This window comes from Balaenoptera borealis (genome assembly GCF_965194805.1).
Source record: "Balaenoptera borealis genome assembly, chromosome: 16".
NCBI lineage: Eukaryota > Metazoa > Chordata > Mammalia > Artiodactyla > Balaenopteridae > Balaenoptera > Balaenoptera borealis.
The window spans coordinates 7,112,640-7,127,127 of record NC_138872.1 but is presented as its reverse complement, the minus strand read 5'-3'; the positions used below and the strand labels follow the sequence as shown (position 1 = coordinate 7,127,127).

The following is a 14,488-nucleotide window of genomic DNA, read 5'->3' as shown; positions in this document are numbered from 1 at the left end:
ACACTGCTGTTTAGAACCTTCAGTAGTTTTTAATGTGATTTTTTTATAAGAAGAAAATGCATTCATCACGTCAGAAAAAAATTGATAAGGAAAACATTTTGACACATCTTGAAAGCATCACAAATGACGAGAGGGGTCTTGATTAAGAGTTCTCCAGTTTCCATGTGCTTGTTTTCTGCACTGAAAAAGATTAGCAAGCATATGTGGCTGGTACCATGCTCAACTTTTTTTGTTTTTCAGGCAATGAAATTCAACAAATACTTACTTGGTAGTATCCCTTCACTAAACACTATCTACCTGTACGGTTTAGACCAAAATTTAAATGAAATCTTTACTCATCCTATGAAAACTCCCTTCCACACACAAAGGAAAACAGAGGGATCCTTTTAAAACACAAATCCAATGAAGTCATTACTCTGCTCAAAACCATGTAATTAATGGAAAGAACCTCGCGATGATGGGCTGTGTGTCCCAGGTGGCTGGTGCCCAAATGCGTGTATTAGAGACACAAATATTCTCTCTCTCTCTCCACCCCCCTTAGCCCCTGTCTTTCCCACTCCTTCATAAAAGAGAAAAACTCAAGATGCTTCTGAAATTTGGAGAGGGTTAGAATGTCAAATACCTGAGTCTGCACATAAATACCCCCGGTGAATTCCCCTTTGAGTATGTGACACCCTTGGGTCAGAGCCTGCTACCAGAAAATGGAACAACCATTTCCAGTTTTATTCAGAAACAATAGAGCATAGCAGTTAAGATCCAATTAATCCTGGCTCTGCCACTTACTAGCTGTGACTTACCCTTCGGTACATGAGGGTAATGACAGATCTACTTCATGAGTTTTTTGGCGGATAAATGAATTAATTCATGCAAAGTACTTGAAAACGTTATCTGACACACAGTAAGCACAGAATAAACATCTTTTTAGACTCAGGGCTGTTAACAATGATTCCTGTGTAAGAAAGTTCTCACATTCATTTTAGATATTACTTTTAGTTATCTAGTTAATAAAATGCCTATTTAATGCTAAATACTGAAGATGCAAAGATAAATACTATGGTCTCTTTCCTCAGGAAGAGAGGAGTGTAATATACAAATCATTATAAATATTACTGGCAAAATTACTGCAACATTTGAAGTGCAGTGGGTTTAAATGAGTTTTAAAACATGATTTAGCTTCTTCACAATAGACTCATTCATAGTGACTCCATTTTATATTTTTTACATAAGTAACAAATTTAGTTAAAAATAAAATAATCAAATGATGGACAATAACACGTATTTTAGAGACGACTTGGAAGCAGAAACAATAGATACCCAGGAAAGATGCATGTAAGCCTAAGTCGGAAATGAAATGTCAAAGTTAAGAATGAAATGTGACATTGATAAATTAATTTTTAAATTAGTTAGAAAATCAATAGATTGAACTAAATTGTAGGTGAGAAAGATGTCATTACTTTTTATAGTCATATTTACTTCTGAACTCGTAGAAATTAAAGGATAATAGACTATAGATCTATAACTAAGATCATAGAATAGAAAGGAGAAATAACTGGTATCAAAAAACTGAATTAAGTGACTCAGATTGAAGTTAAATTCTCTATTCAGCATCTGTACCTCAGGGAGCAACTGAAGACTTGGGTGACTCTCCGTTAAAGCAGGACCAGGGTTTCATAGGGTAGGGAAGATGGGGTACACACCCCCGAGGCTGAAGCACAAGGCAGCAGCTGGTGTCCTGAATGGGAACTTGTAGGCAGGGGTAGTGCCTGCTTTTGTGCCGCCATGATGGATGGGCATCCAAAAACCATCAGAATGGTAACCCCAGAGAACTGTGTTTGCAGACCTTGTGCTATGTTAGTCAAGGCCATAGGTAAAGAAAGATGTGGGAAAGAAAAAAAAAAGAAATTAGAATAAAATAAAATATAAAACAAAATAAAAAGTAAAACAAAGAGAAGACAAGTAAGGTAGAAGTCAGAGGGAAACTGGGGATGCTCCCTCCAGAATGTCTATTTCCATAGTCCTTTTCCACTGGCTTTAGTAGATGTCCCTGAATGGATGGACATAATCACTTGTCCTTGGACAACAGAATGTCATCTACCTCAAGACTGCTGCAGGCCATCTCCAACGGGGGTTATCCACACGTACAAACTTCCTCCAAGACAGTTTGAATGTTGGAGAACTGAGATCTCAATTTCCATGTGGAACACGGGTTCCCTTAAGGCACCAGATCTTGACTTCCTATTTTCTAAAATAATTCACATTTAGAGGTTTTTGTTGTTGTTGTTGCTTTGTTTTGGCCTGAATGTGGAGGAAATTCAAGATGATTTAATCAGGAGGAACTTGGCCACTGATCTGGGAGTAATATATAATCTGTTAAGCATAAAAACAAGAAGCCACTATTTCAAGAAAATGATATTCCCACTCCAGGGCAGACCTTTTTCAGTTTTCCTTCTTTTTTTTTTTTTAATGTCTTACTCAGGTAAAAACAACATTTATTAGTATAAAACAGTAATATCATTTTTTACTAGGGCTGTTGAACCGAGTAGAGTAGTCTAGATACAAATGATCACTTTTAAAGATAAGACACTCTCCCATCTTGATTTGAAATTTGCCAGGAAAGTCATTTTTATAAAATGATCTATGGAGCCTTTCTACAAGATTATAAAAAAAAAATTATAAAATATTTAGAGTGCAATTAAAATGCAGTGTTTTTGTTGCTTTCCTCATACTAATTTCTACATCTATTTTCATATCAAGGAATATTCAAGAGTTGGAAACACGAAATCCTTCACAAGGGGTAGAGGACAGATAGTAAAGCATGAAGACAGTTGTGGGATGGTTCTGCTATTTTTGCTGCTGCCCCTTGAAATTTAAAGGGAGCTTAATGTATGCCTAGTATTGGCTTCAAAGACCACTAGCAAGAACAGAGATGCGCAATTATTTTTTAAACCCATGTTCCCCTTTGATAAATAGAAAACATTATATGCCCTTCTTTTAAAGCTTTTTGCATTTTTAGGATAATTGGTTATTATTAAATATGAATGAAAGCAAAGGGTGGAAAGTGCTGTTTGTTTTCAAACTCCATTTTATCTCCCAAGAATGCAATCCCTCCAGGGGACGTAGGATGCAACCTGCCTTCTGTACCCTGTTCACCCACATAAACTACTGCTCAAGATCCCACAGATTTATGCATATTCACCAGCTCTTTTTATGTTGTAATGTCCTCAGCAATTCTGGGGAATATCAAAACAGGTAAAAATTATTGAGGCCTGACAGCTGCAAAAGGTCATGAAATTAAATTCATAAGGGTTATCTCCAGTGCATCATAATATACAGAGAGAGAAATTAACTGACCCTCACACTTTGTAAGGATCATCCTCTAATCCTTTTCACCATCTAGTTTCATAAAAGAGCCAGGTTCCTCTGACTCTTTTAGACTCCACACAAATCAGAATATAAACTAACCAGCTATAAAGCATGCATTTTTAAAAAATCCCTTGATTATCAGAATGAAACCCGAAAAGTTGTGAGAAAGGGGGTTCGGGAGGTTGAAGGGGAGAAAGACAAAGTAAGGGAGAAAGACGTAGAAAATTAAAACTCTGATTCATTCATTGGAAGTGGAGAAGCTCTATTCCTGCCCTAAAAATTTCTGTAATTGAATTTCCCAATACTCTAAAGAGTGGGAGCTCAGTTTGGGGTTTAATTTAATTTAAGCAAATATATTTATATGTTTCTTTTTTCTTGTCCTGAAGCTTCTTAAACAATGTCTAACATTACATAAATTAAAAAAAAATAATTATACATAATTTTTTAAAAGTTAAATTATTCTCAAGTTAAATTTTTAAATAAACTTACATAAATTTGTTTAAATAAGCAATAATTTAGGGATCTAGTGGGAACACAAAGAGGGCATTTGACAACAGAGAAGAGTACATGGGGAAAGGGCTGGTGACCCTGAGGGAAACCAAGAAGGCCAGTTTTCCCAAGGGGGCTGGGGGACTTCCAGATTCCTGGAGGAAAGCACATCTATCGAATAGTCACTTTTCTGCAAACGGGTGGGACTGCATGTCAGGTAGCAGAAAACTTAGGACTTAACATGAGTGTCGAGGCAGACTCCGAAATGACCCCCCAATTCTCCTACCACCTGGATTCATGCCCTCGTGTAATTGCCTCCTGCTTGGTATAGGCTGGACCTAGGGACTCGCTTCTAATGAAGAGAATATGGCAAAAGGGAGCAGTTGCTGCTTCTGGGATCAGGCGATAAAGGATGGTGACCTCCATCTTGCTCATGCTCTCTTGCGCTTTCACTCAATCACTTTGATGAAGACAGAGCTACACGCCTCCCCACAGAGAGGCCCGCCTGGCAAGGAGGGGGCCTCCAGCCAGCAGTTAATGAGGAACTAAGACCTCAGTTCAACCACAGGGAATTGAAGCTCACCCACGGCCATGGATGAACTTGGAAGCAGGTCCTGTCCCAGGTGAACCTTGAGATGACTGTGGCCCAGCTGACACCTTGAGACAGACCCCGAAACAGAGAACCCAGCTGGGCTGCTGCCCTTTCCTGACTCACAGAAACTGTGAGATAACAAGTATGTATTATTTTAGCCATTAAGTTTGGGGTGATTTGCTTCACAGTAATAAATAACTAAAACAAGATTTCCTAAACGTCATTTATCCAGTCATGTATCACCATGACAACTTCTCCTTTATATGTTGTGATAATGCTTCTCCCCACAAAGTTGTCTATATCTTAATCCCAGGAACTTGTGAATATGTTATCTTACACGGCAAAAGGGACTTTGCAGATGTGATTAAATTAAGCATCTTAAGATTGGAAGAATATCCTAGATTTTCCAAGTAGAACCAATGTACAGTAAATCCCCTACATGTGAACCTTCAAGTCGTGAACTTTCAAAGATGTCAACGTGCGTTCCATCAACGTCAGGTGTGAGTGAAATTGCAGCCTGCCCTCCGTCTCCTATTGCTGACGATCCTTCAGCTCTACCATCTCCCACCTCCTCTCCCTCCTCCAGTCAGTAACTCTTCTTGCCTGTTCACTTGATGCCAGCCCCTGGATGCCAGTACAGTACTGTACTACTGTACTTTTCAAGGTACTGTACTGTAAGTAAATATTTTCTTTATTTTTTGTGTGTGTTTTTTATGTATTATTTGTGTGAAAAGTATTATACACCTAGTACAGTAGAGTACTACAGAGCCGATTGTGTTAGTTGGGTACCTAGGCTAACTTTTTTGGACTTACGAACAAATTGGACTTAACGAATGCGCTCTCAGAACAGAACTCGTTCATATGTAGGGGACTTATAGTTACAAAGCCCCTTAAAAAAGAGAGAAAAGAGTGTGGAAGTCAGAAAAAGGAGACGTGATGCCAGAAGGAGAGGTTAGAGCAATGGAGGAAGGGGCCACAGGGCAGGGAATGCAGATGCCTCTAGAAGCTGGAAAAGGCAAGGAAACTGATTCTCCCCATAGCCTCCAGAAAGAACACAACTCTGCCAATACCTATTTTAGCCCACAAGACCTGTTTTAGATTTCTGATCTCCAAAACTTCACCACAAAGTTTGTGTTGTTTTCAGTCACTGAGTTTGTGATAATTTGTTACAATAGCAATAGGAAACAATCCATATGTATCTACTCTGTGCTATTACGTTTCTTACATCAGCTCACTTTCTGTGCATACATTCATTCTAAAGAAGACTTGCACTATGAGTTTGGTGTGCTGGTTATCCCTCCCCCGCAACACACACACAACATATATTATTAAGGTGAACACATGTCTAATGAAATGTAAAGGTTTACATCACACTACCTAAGATCACCTTGTGTACCAAAGTGTGTGAGGATCCCACTTTGGGAAACAGTGGCCCAGAAGGAGAATGCCACATCATGCCTTTCAGAGCTCAGTCCTGTGGGCAGGATAAGAATTTGTTTGCTCAAGTTCTTTTTGGCTAAGAGTGCAACAGAGTTGGAAGTGATCACTAACCACTACAAATCCTCCAGCTGAATTTGCTTGTTTAATTAGGCTTTTCAAAGTTGGAGAGAAGACTTCACTGGGTCCCAATCTGCTGACTACGTGGGGGACTTCCCCTTAAAAAGCACAAATTTTTGCTTTCATCATGAAACTGATGAGGCTAGCATGTGCTTTGCTCTGCGTGTCTCACTTGAAGAAGGAATGGTGGTCTACTTAAAACCATGATCCCACAGATGAGGGAAATAAGCCCATTAGGACTAGTAGCTTTACGCTAAGCCAGTGGTTCTCAACTTGGGGTGGTTTTGTCCCCCAGGGGATATTTGGCAATGTTGGGATAATTTTGGTTGTCACAACTCAGGACTGCTATTGGCATCTAGCAAGCAGACTCCAAGGATGCTACAAAACATCCTCCAATGCCCAGGACACATCCTCACACGTACAAACACACAACAGATAATTACTTAGCCCAAACAATGTCATTAGTACTGAGGATGAGAAATTCTGCAGTAGACAAGGAACCCACTAGACCTACTAAATTATTAAAAACTCAGGGAAGGGCAGGATCAGACAAACTGGTTCCCTGGTATTACAGTAGACTGCCCTTTGAAAGCATATGGGATTAAATACAAACAGCCCAGGCAACGCATCAGGAGTGACAGAGTACAGAGAAGGAGAAGAGAATTAGTTGTGAAAGAGGAATCGTCACAGAAGCGATGACTTCTCTGCTGTGTTGGGTGCTATTTCATGCCCTACCAGCCAGGAAACTGTTCTCCTCACACTAAAAGCAGAGGGAGAGGGAAGTGCAAGGTTAAAGGGGGTGTTATATTCACGATCCCTCCCCTTCACCATCACGGTGCAAAGTCAGAGAGACAGAAAGCAAAAACAGATGCTCCAACCGCGGACAGCACCATGGGGAAAAAGCAACTGGTGAAGCCTGACACTTAAAAACAAATGTGGGTAAATGTATGTTTCATTTTGTAAGAAACAGCCAAACTGTCTTCCAAAGTGGCTGCACCATTTTGCATTTCCCACCAGCAATGAATGAGAGTTCCTATTGCTCTACATCCTCACCAGCATTTGGTGTTGTCAGTGTTCTGGACTTTGGCCATTCTAATAGGTGTGTTGTGGTATCTTGTTGTTGTTTTAATTTGCATTTCCCTGATGACATGATGCTGAGTATCTTTTCATATGCTTATTTGCCCTTTGATGAGGTGTCAAGATCTTCAGTCTATTTTTTGATCAGGTTTTTTTTTTTTTCCTTATTTTGTTTTAAGAGTTCTTTGTATATTTTGGATAAGTCCTTTATCAGATGTGTCTTTTGCAAATGTTTTTCTCCCAGCTGTGGCTTGTATTCTCTTTCTTTTGACATTATCTTTCACAGAGAACAAGTTTTTAATTTCAGTGAAGTTCAGTTTATCAAGTATTTCTTTCATGAATTATGTCTTTGGTGTTATATCTAAAAAGTTATCACCATACTCAAGGTCATCTGTTTTCTCCTATGTTATCCTCTAGGAATTTTATAGTTTTGCATTTTACATTTACGTCTACTATCCATTTTGAGTTAATTTTTGTGAAGGGTGTAAGGTGTGTCTAGGTTGTTTTTTTGTTCTGTTTTGGGTTTTCTTTTTTGCATGTGGATGTTTAGTTGTTCCAGCATCACTGATCGAAAAACTATCTCTGCTCCACTGTATTGCCTTTGCTCCTTTGTCAAACATCAGTTGAATACATTTATGTGGGTCTGTTTCTGGGCTTTCTATTCTGTTCCACTGATCTATTTGTCTGTTCTTTCACCAATACCACACTGTCTTGATTATTGTATCTTTATGGTAAGCCTTGAAGTCAGGTAATGTCAGTCCCTCAACTTTGTTCTTCTCCTTCAATATTGTGTTGAATATTATGGATATTTGCCTCTCCATGTTAGACTCAGCCTACGTGCATAATCCCAGATAATCTCCCATTTTTAAGATTCAGAACCTTAAAATCTGCAAAGTTGGTTTGTTTTTGTTTTTGCTATTTAACATACATGTTCCTAGGTTCACAGGGATAAGGGTAGGGCCATCTTAGATGTCATTCTGCCAACCACAGACAGTGACATTGAAGTTTCATAACCTGAAGTAGATTGTGAGTTTTCAAAGGCCCACATTTACATCATGATCACCGATATGTGAGAGAAGTCATTTGGTTAGGTAGGTGGTCCCAGCCAACTATTCCATATCCCACGCCCATGCATTCAATATTGTCTTACTGCTGTTGCTTAGGTAGTAACTCCCATGAACTGCTCCTCTGGAATTTTCACATAGGATTTGCAAAGGGCTGAGATTTATCCATTGCCATTGTCAAGAACCAGTTTTTGTTATTTTCCATGTGGTCTGTCTGTATCTTATTTATTGTTATTTGTCTAATGAATTATGTTTAGTTCTCTTTCAATAGAGAAGGTTCAGATGTTCTCAATTGATCCTTGTACCCTTCTTTATAAAGTTTCAAGTAAAAGAAACCCTTTAAGTATTAATACAAATAATCCATGCAAATATATAGCATATATGTAACTTCCACTCCTTTCCCATGCCCAAGGCAGACATTGTTCATCAATTGCAGCACTTTTTTCACAGAGAACTAACAATCAGCCTCAGAATTTCTCCTAAGACAGAGTTCCAGGAAGCTACTATCAATCAAGTGAAGGCAGCAGGCTTTTAATATTGGTAACTCACAGTGAGCTCCTCAGGTAAACAGGACCATGTGCTTTGGCCTATCTTTTCCTACTTTTATGGGTTTGGGTGTTTTGGGTTTTTTTTACGTTATACTTCATTGATTGCATACTAGATTTGCTGATGAGATTTTTTTATGTCTTACTCACAGAAAGAAATAATTCTTGGAAACAACCCAGTAGGGTAAAAAATAAAGCCCCCAAATCATTTTCTGTATTTCAATTCCTCATTCAAACATCTTGTTAAGTTCACAAAGGCCTTAATTCAACCACAGATCCTGAAGCTGGTGACTTCTGAGCTCAGCAGAGTACCCACTTCTCTTTGCAACAGTCGGATGCCTCTGCAAGGTTTTTCGGGAACGTTTGGAATGGCTCTAAATTGTATGTAATAAAGCTCTATTATGAAATATCTGGCTATGTTATGTTGCTGGTTCTTCTGCCACTTAAATCATATTCTCTGTACTCCATTACAGTGAAATACTGTGGTATGGCTCTCTTCCCATGGAGAGTTGCAAACAGTTGCTATATTTCTTGCTCCTCTAGCAACTGTTTATTATACCTCCCTTGGGACGTTGCATTTACATCAATGTTTGTAGCTTTTAAAAATCTCAAGATCTAGATCATCTATACAAAGGGATAGCAATGTTCTCCTGGGGCTGCCTAAGCTATACAATTTAGCCCTTTACAGATTATCTAGCATTGTTCAAAGGATTCACCCGGGTAGGATTTATTAATCTAAACTCACAGCAGATTAGAGATGGGAGGTTGTCAATTACCAGGACCAGCTTAACTTGGTACTATCAAACAAGTCAGCTGATGAAACCATGGTAACTCTGAGTTCCAACAACAACAAAAAATTCTTTAGATGTAAAATATATTGAAAGCAACTACCCCAGGCTGTCCTCTCTCCCGTCACTATTTATTTTATAAGGTAACACTATAGTCTAACATCAATGGGTCATTAAGCCACACTCATGTAAGCCAGTGTGAGTCTGAGGACCAGTGAGAATGAAAATTTGCCCTTCTGCACCAGAATTAAATAAATACCGACACTAAATAACACTGCAGTGATCTTCCTAGATCTCTGGTGGAGTAGTTAATAGCCCTTGGAATGTCTCATTTCCTTCTTGACATGGTGTGTTCTGAACAGCTACCCATTTGGAGAGCTGTGTAAAACAAAACAGAACACAAGCTAGTTCAACACTTAACAGTAAATTGTTGGTCTTCTTTTTTTCTTTAGTATCTCTGTCAATGTTTTTAATAATTACTGTTTTATACAAAAGGAGTCACAAATCTGCTCGATTTACAAATGGGGCATAAAAGACCCACCTGCCAGAGGTTAAACACTGGCAATCCTTTTTTGAAATATATTTTTGATTTATTTGTCTCACGAGTTGTTTCTGAAATCTGTGAATAGGTTTCCAACACTGATAAATATAGAGATTTTATATGACAATACAGATTCTTTTGAAAAGTCAAAAGTTTGGCAACAAGAGGTTTGAATTTTGCAAGGAGGCTGAAAAGAAGATGCACACACTTTCTCCAGTTCTTCATCGACCCAAAGGCTCTGCTCCCTAGCCGTGGATACCCAATCTAATGAATGCCCTTTACACCTTCTTGTTGCCTCTACCCAGCCTAAGCCCTTGCTACTCAGTGTGGCCCATGGGTGAGCGGCATCAACATCACCTAGACACGCAGCATCTCAGACCCCACCCCAGACCCACCTCCTGTTAACAAGACCCTCCGGTGAACCACGTGCCTTTTAGAGAAGTACTGGTGGAGACTCACACTGACTCGGATGGAAGCCACATACTGTTTCCTTATTAGGGTTGCCTTGTCTCCTACTTTCTTTGGTTTTTATTTTAGTCTCGCCTCCACCTTCCTCCTTCACCTACTTTGTTCCTTGAATTTAACACTTGTGTCGATACACTCTAGTCCTCTCCAGTCTCCCCTCGCCCTCTGCAGACATTCAGAGGACGCTGATGTCTAAGCAGGCAGAATCACCCTCATTTCTACATTGAGTGCTATTAAAATGAACAGTTTTCCTATTTAGAATTATAGGATATCTGGTTTGAATGGGACATTGTTGGAGGTGATGAAGTCACATGGTTCCTAGAGTCAGCTGAACGGTGGCTCTCAAAAGATTACGTCCATATCCTAACCCCCAGAACCTGTTAATGTAACTTTAAATGGAAAAAAAGGTCTTTGCTGATGTAATTATTAAAGCTAGGTAGCTAGATAATAGATAGATAGATAGATAGATAGTTGATAGATGATATACAGAGATAGAGATATAGATAGATATCTTATTAGTTCTGCTTCTCTAGAGAACCCCAATACAGCCCTAAATTCAGTGACAGGTGCCCTTAAAGGAAACAAACATACAAAGGAGAGACACGGAGCGGAGGAGGAGGCCACGTGAAGACAGAGGCAGAGACTGAAGTGAGCAACCACAAGCCAAGGAATGCCGACAGCCATCAGTAGCTGGAAGGGGCAAGGAACGTAATCTCCTTTAGAGCCTCTGGAAGGAGCACAGCCCTGCCGATGCCTTAATTTTGAACTTCTGGCCTCCGGAACTGTTAGAAAACAAATTTCTGTTGTTATAAGCCACCCAGTTTGTGGTAATTTGTGACAGCAGCCGTGGGACACTAATACAGTTCCCAAATCAGGTTGCCTATCGGCACTCCGTGGGGGGGCACATTGAATGGTGAGCCTCACAATAAGTGGACAGGAATGCGGGGGGGGGGGGGAATCTTTACAGCTGCAACCAGAGCCACAGACCAGCAGCACTGTCACAACCAGGGGCTTCTTTAAAATGTGTCAGACATGGAGAATCTGAAGCCCAGACCCACTGAGTCAGAAACTGCATTTTAACAAGATCTCTGAGTGATTCATGTACAGGTTAAAGCACAAGAAGCCCTGCCCTAGACAATCTCAATTAGCAGCCTTGGCAGTGTCTTCTTGATCCCGTGTTTGTGTTACCAGGACATATAAAGTGTTCCTTCTCTGTCTCACCTAAGTCTATGAGATAACGTTAGCAGAAACACACATTCCAGAAGACTTCAGAACGTAAAGACACCTAAATTCTAACTTGGAGGGTGAGGGCCCCTCCAGCTCCTTACTATAACACTCTGAGAACAAAGGTAAATCATGCACCAAGTGAGCTGTTTGAGGCAAAGAAAGGCAGGGGTTGCTAATGCATTCATTTCTACTTTGTATTACCACTCAGGCGAAAAGAGTGTGTTTATTAAAACGTTTACCTTAAAAGGGGCTTCATCTGACAATTGAAAACAACAAAGGTGCACAAAATTGCTATTGAATATTTGAATAGTTGAATATAAGAAATTCTCACGTAGGACTCAAAATAATAGCCTATTAAAATACACTGGGAGAGCGGAAACTCATGCAAAGTGGACGATTAAAGAAAATCCAGAGCCATTGAGGGGGTGGGGGTCGATGAGAAGGGAATAACAAACGCGTCTGCCGATCCTAAATTCAGACACACCAACCCTGCAAAGTGATGCCGAGAATAAAAGGCTTCATTGTCTCCAGCTCATCACCAAGCTGGTGCTGCCCAGTTTTCCTGGATAACAGTGCATCTGATAACAGGATAGGGGAACGAAGGAGTTCTATACCATCTGCAGATTTTCATGCAGTGCAGAAAAGAGGTAATAATGGATAGATTAGAAAAATTTGATAAATTTGAATTGTCCTCCCCCAAGGGAAAATTTGGGGGGGGCATTTTTGAAATCAGAACATTCATCGGGTATGGGACATAGGCCTTCCGATTTTATTCTATCTAGAGGCAGAAAAGGCAGAATCTGAGCAAATATTGGAAGAGATTCAGCAACACAAAATAAGAGAATTTTGAAAGGACACCCAGCCAGTTAGATAATCCATGGCATGATGGGGACATGAAGGACAAAAAAAAAAAAAAAAAAGAAATAGGTGGAGATACAAAAATAAAAGAAGGGAATGTAATCCCTTTGTACCTACCATGTGCTGAACATACTTGAACATATTCCATATTATCTCATTTATCCTTATAAAAACGGTCAAAGTGGATAAATGGTATCTCTGTTTTGTAAGTGAGAAAATTGAGACCCAGAGAGATACTGATCAGGTCACAAAAAAGAGCAGGTGTGCAGGAGAAAATAAACAACACATGTCTCTAGAGATATTATTAGTTTATCATTAAGGTACTGAAGTAATATCTTCAGCAGAATTCAAGTATGTTTGTGTTATTCAAAACATTTATAATGGCCTATATATTCTATGTAAGAAACAGTATTGACTTAAATGAATAATAGGGTTATTTTGGAAGGTTTTCAATTCCTAAGGAGCCTGGGAATTAGCGTGAGTCTAGAAACATGTAAGATAAAGGAGCTGCTAAAATTGGCAGAAGAAAATGATCTGTTCCACATAATTGAGTCCCATTCATTTAGTCAACAACTTGTATTGAATGACTATTTTTGATCTGCACTTGTAGGCAGTAGGGATGCAAAGGTAAATAAGAAGAAGCTTTCATTCTCGAGGGCTTCTCTTGAAGCAAGAAGGCGGAGGTGATTGGACATATAATTCAATGTGAAGAGTGCTGTAGTGGAGATAAGAAGCACAAAGCACACAGGCATGAAGAACAAAAAGAGAATCAATCACAGCATCATGTTTGCTTGCCTTGGGAATTCAGGCACCCAGAACAATAGAAGTTTATTCCATCTGCGAGTAAGGCCAAATACTGAAGAATATAAATGAAAGAACAAGCCAGGGAAAGGGATCATTCAAGATTCCATATGGAAATAGTCACACCCGTGTCCTGTACTTCTCCACCTACAGTCTGAATACCGCAAGTTCTCATCATTATTTGGTTAGCAGCTCCCTTTGGGCATGTAATCATCTTGGCTGTTATATACCAGCAGCTTTCTAACTGGTCTCCCTGCATCCATTCTGGCCCAACTCCAACGCAGTCATCACACCAAAGGCTTTTTACAAAATGCAAATCAGATCAAGTCACCCACCCCTCTAATTGTTTTTAAAACTTCAATATCTTCTCATTGCTCTTAGAATAATGTGAAATCTTTGGCACAACCTGAAAGCCTGCAAAATCTCACCTGGTCTTCAGCCCCATCTGCCCCTCGCCCCTTCCATTCTCCAGCTGTAACTCTTCTTCCAGTGCTTGGATCTATGGCAGGCTCCTCCAGCCAGAAGTCCTTGCATATGCTGTTTCTTGGCTGCAAAAGTCTCTATATAACTCGATCAGCTAGTTGACTTCTCATTCTGTGTTTCCTGACTGAGGATTGTGTGTTACTCACCCTTTAAAAAAAATCTATTTCTTTATAATAACAAGGTAGCAGAGCAGAGTGGCCAAATCTCAGTGCTTCTCAAGCCAGAAGACCAGAATTCCAACCTTAGCTCTGCCAGTTACCAGCTGTGTGACTTTGATCTTAATTTCTTCATTGCCAAAGACCGGTGGCAATATTCGTACCTGCTCCTAGAATAATTATAAACATCAGATCAGATAATACATGTAAAATACTTTTCCATTATAGTTCTGATTCAGAATTTATTCTCTCTCATTGAACATTTTTTTTCCCTTTACCACACTTCCTTAATTTTTTTCCTGCCTCTGTTAATGTTTGCAGTTTTTCTACAGCGTGTCTAGGTGAATCTAATTTTATGTATCTGTTTGTTCTCAGAGTGAATTATTGGTTTAAGGACTCATGACCTGCTTTAATTCTAGGGAAAAGTGTTAATTTTTTAAATATATATATTTTTTACCATTCTCTCCATCATTTTCTTCTCGA

General features: G+C 39.4%; 1 protein-coding gene and 1 long non-coding RNA gene across 2 annotated transcripts in view; one reads left to right on the top strand and one right to left on the bottom strand.

Annotated features, from left to right (window-relative positions):
- The window catches only part of CBLN4 (cerebellin 4 precursor), a 331,585-nt gene that overhangs the window by 35,548 nt on the left and 281,549 nt on the right, over positions 1 to 14,488 (bottom strand). The gene's annotated exons all lie outside the window — the stretch shown is intronic.
- The window catches only part of LOC309614417, a 33,599-nt gene that overhangs the window by 16,972 nt on the left and 2,139 nt on the right, over positions 1 to 14,488 (top strand). The window contains exon 1 of the long non-coding RNA XR_014236163.1: positions 1 to 14,488. This exon is cut by the window's left edge and continues 16,972 nt beyond it. This is a non-coding gene — a long non-coding RNA (uncharacterized lncRNA).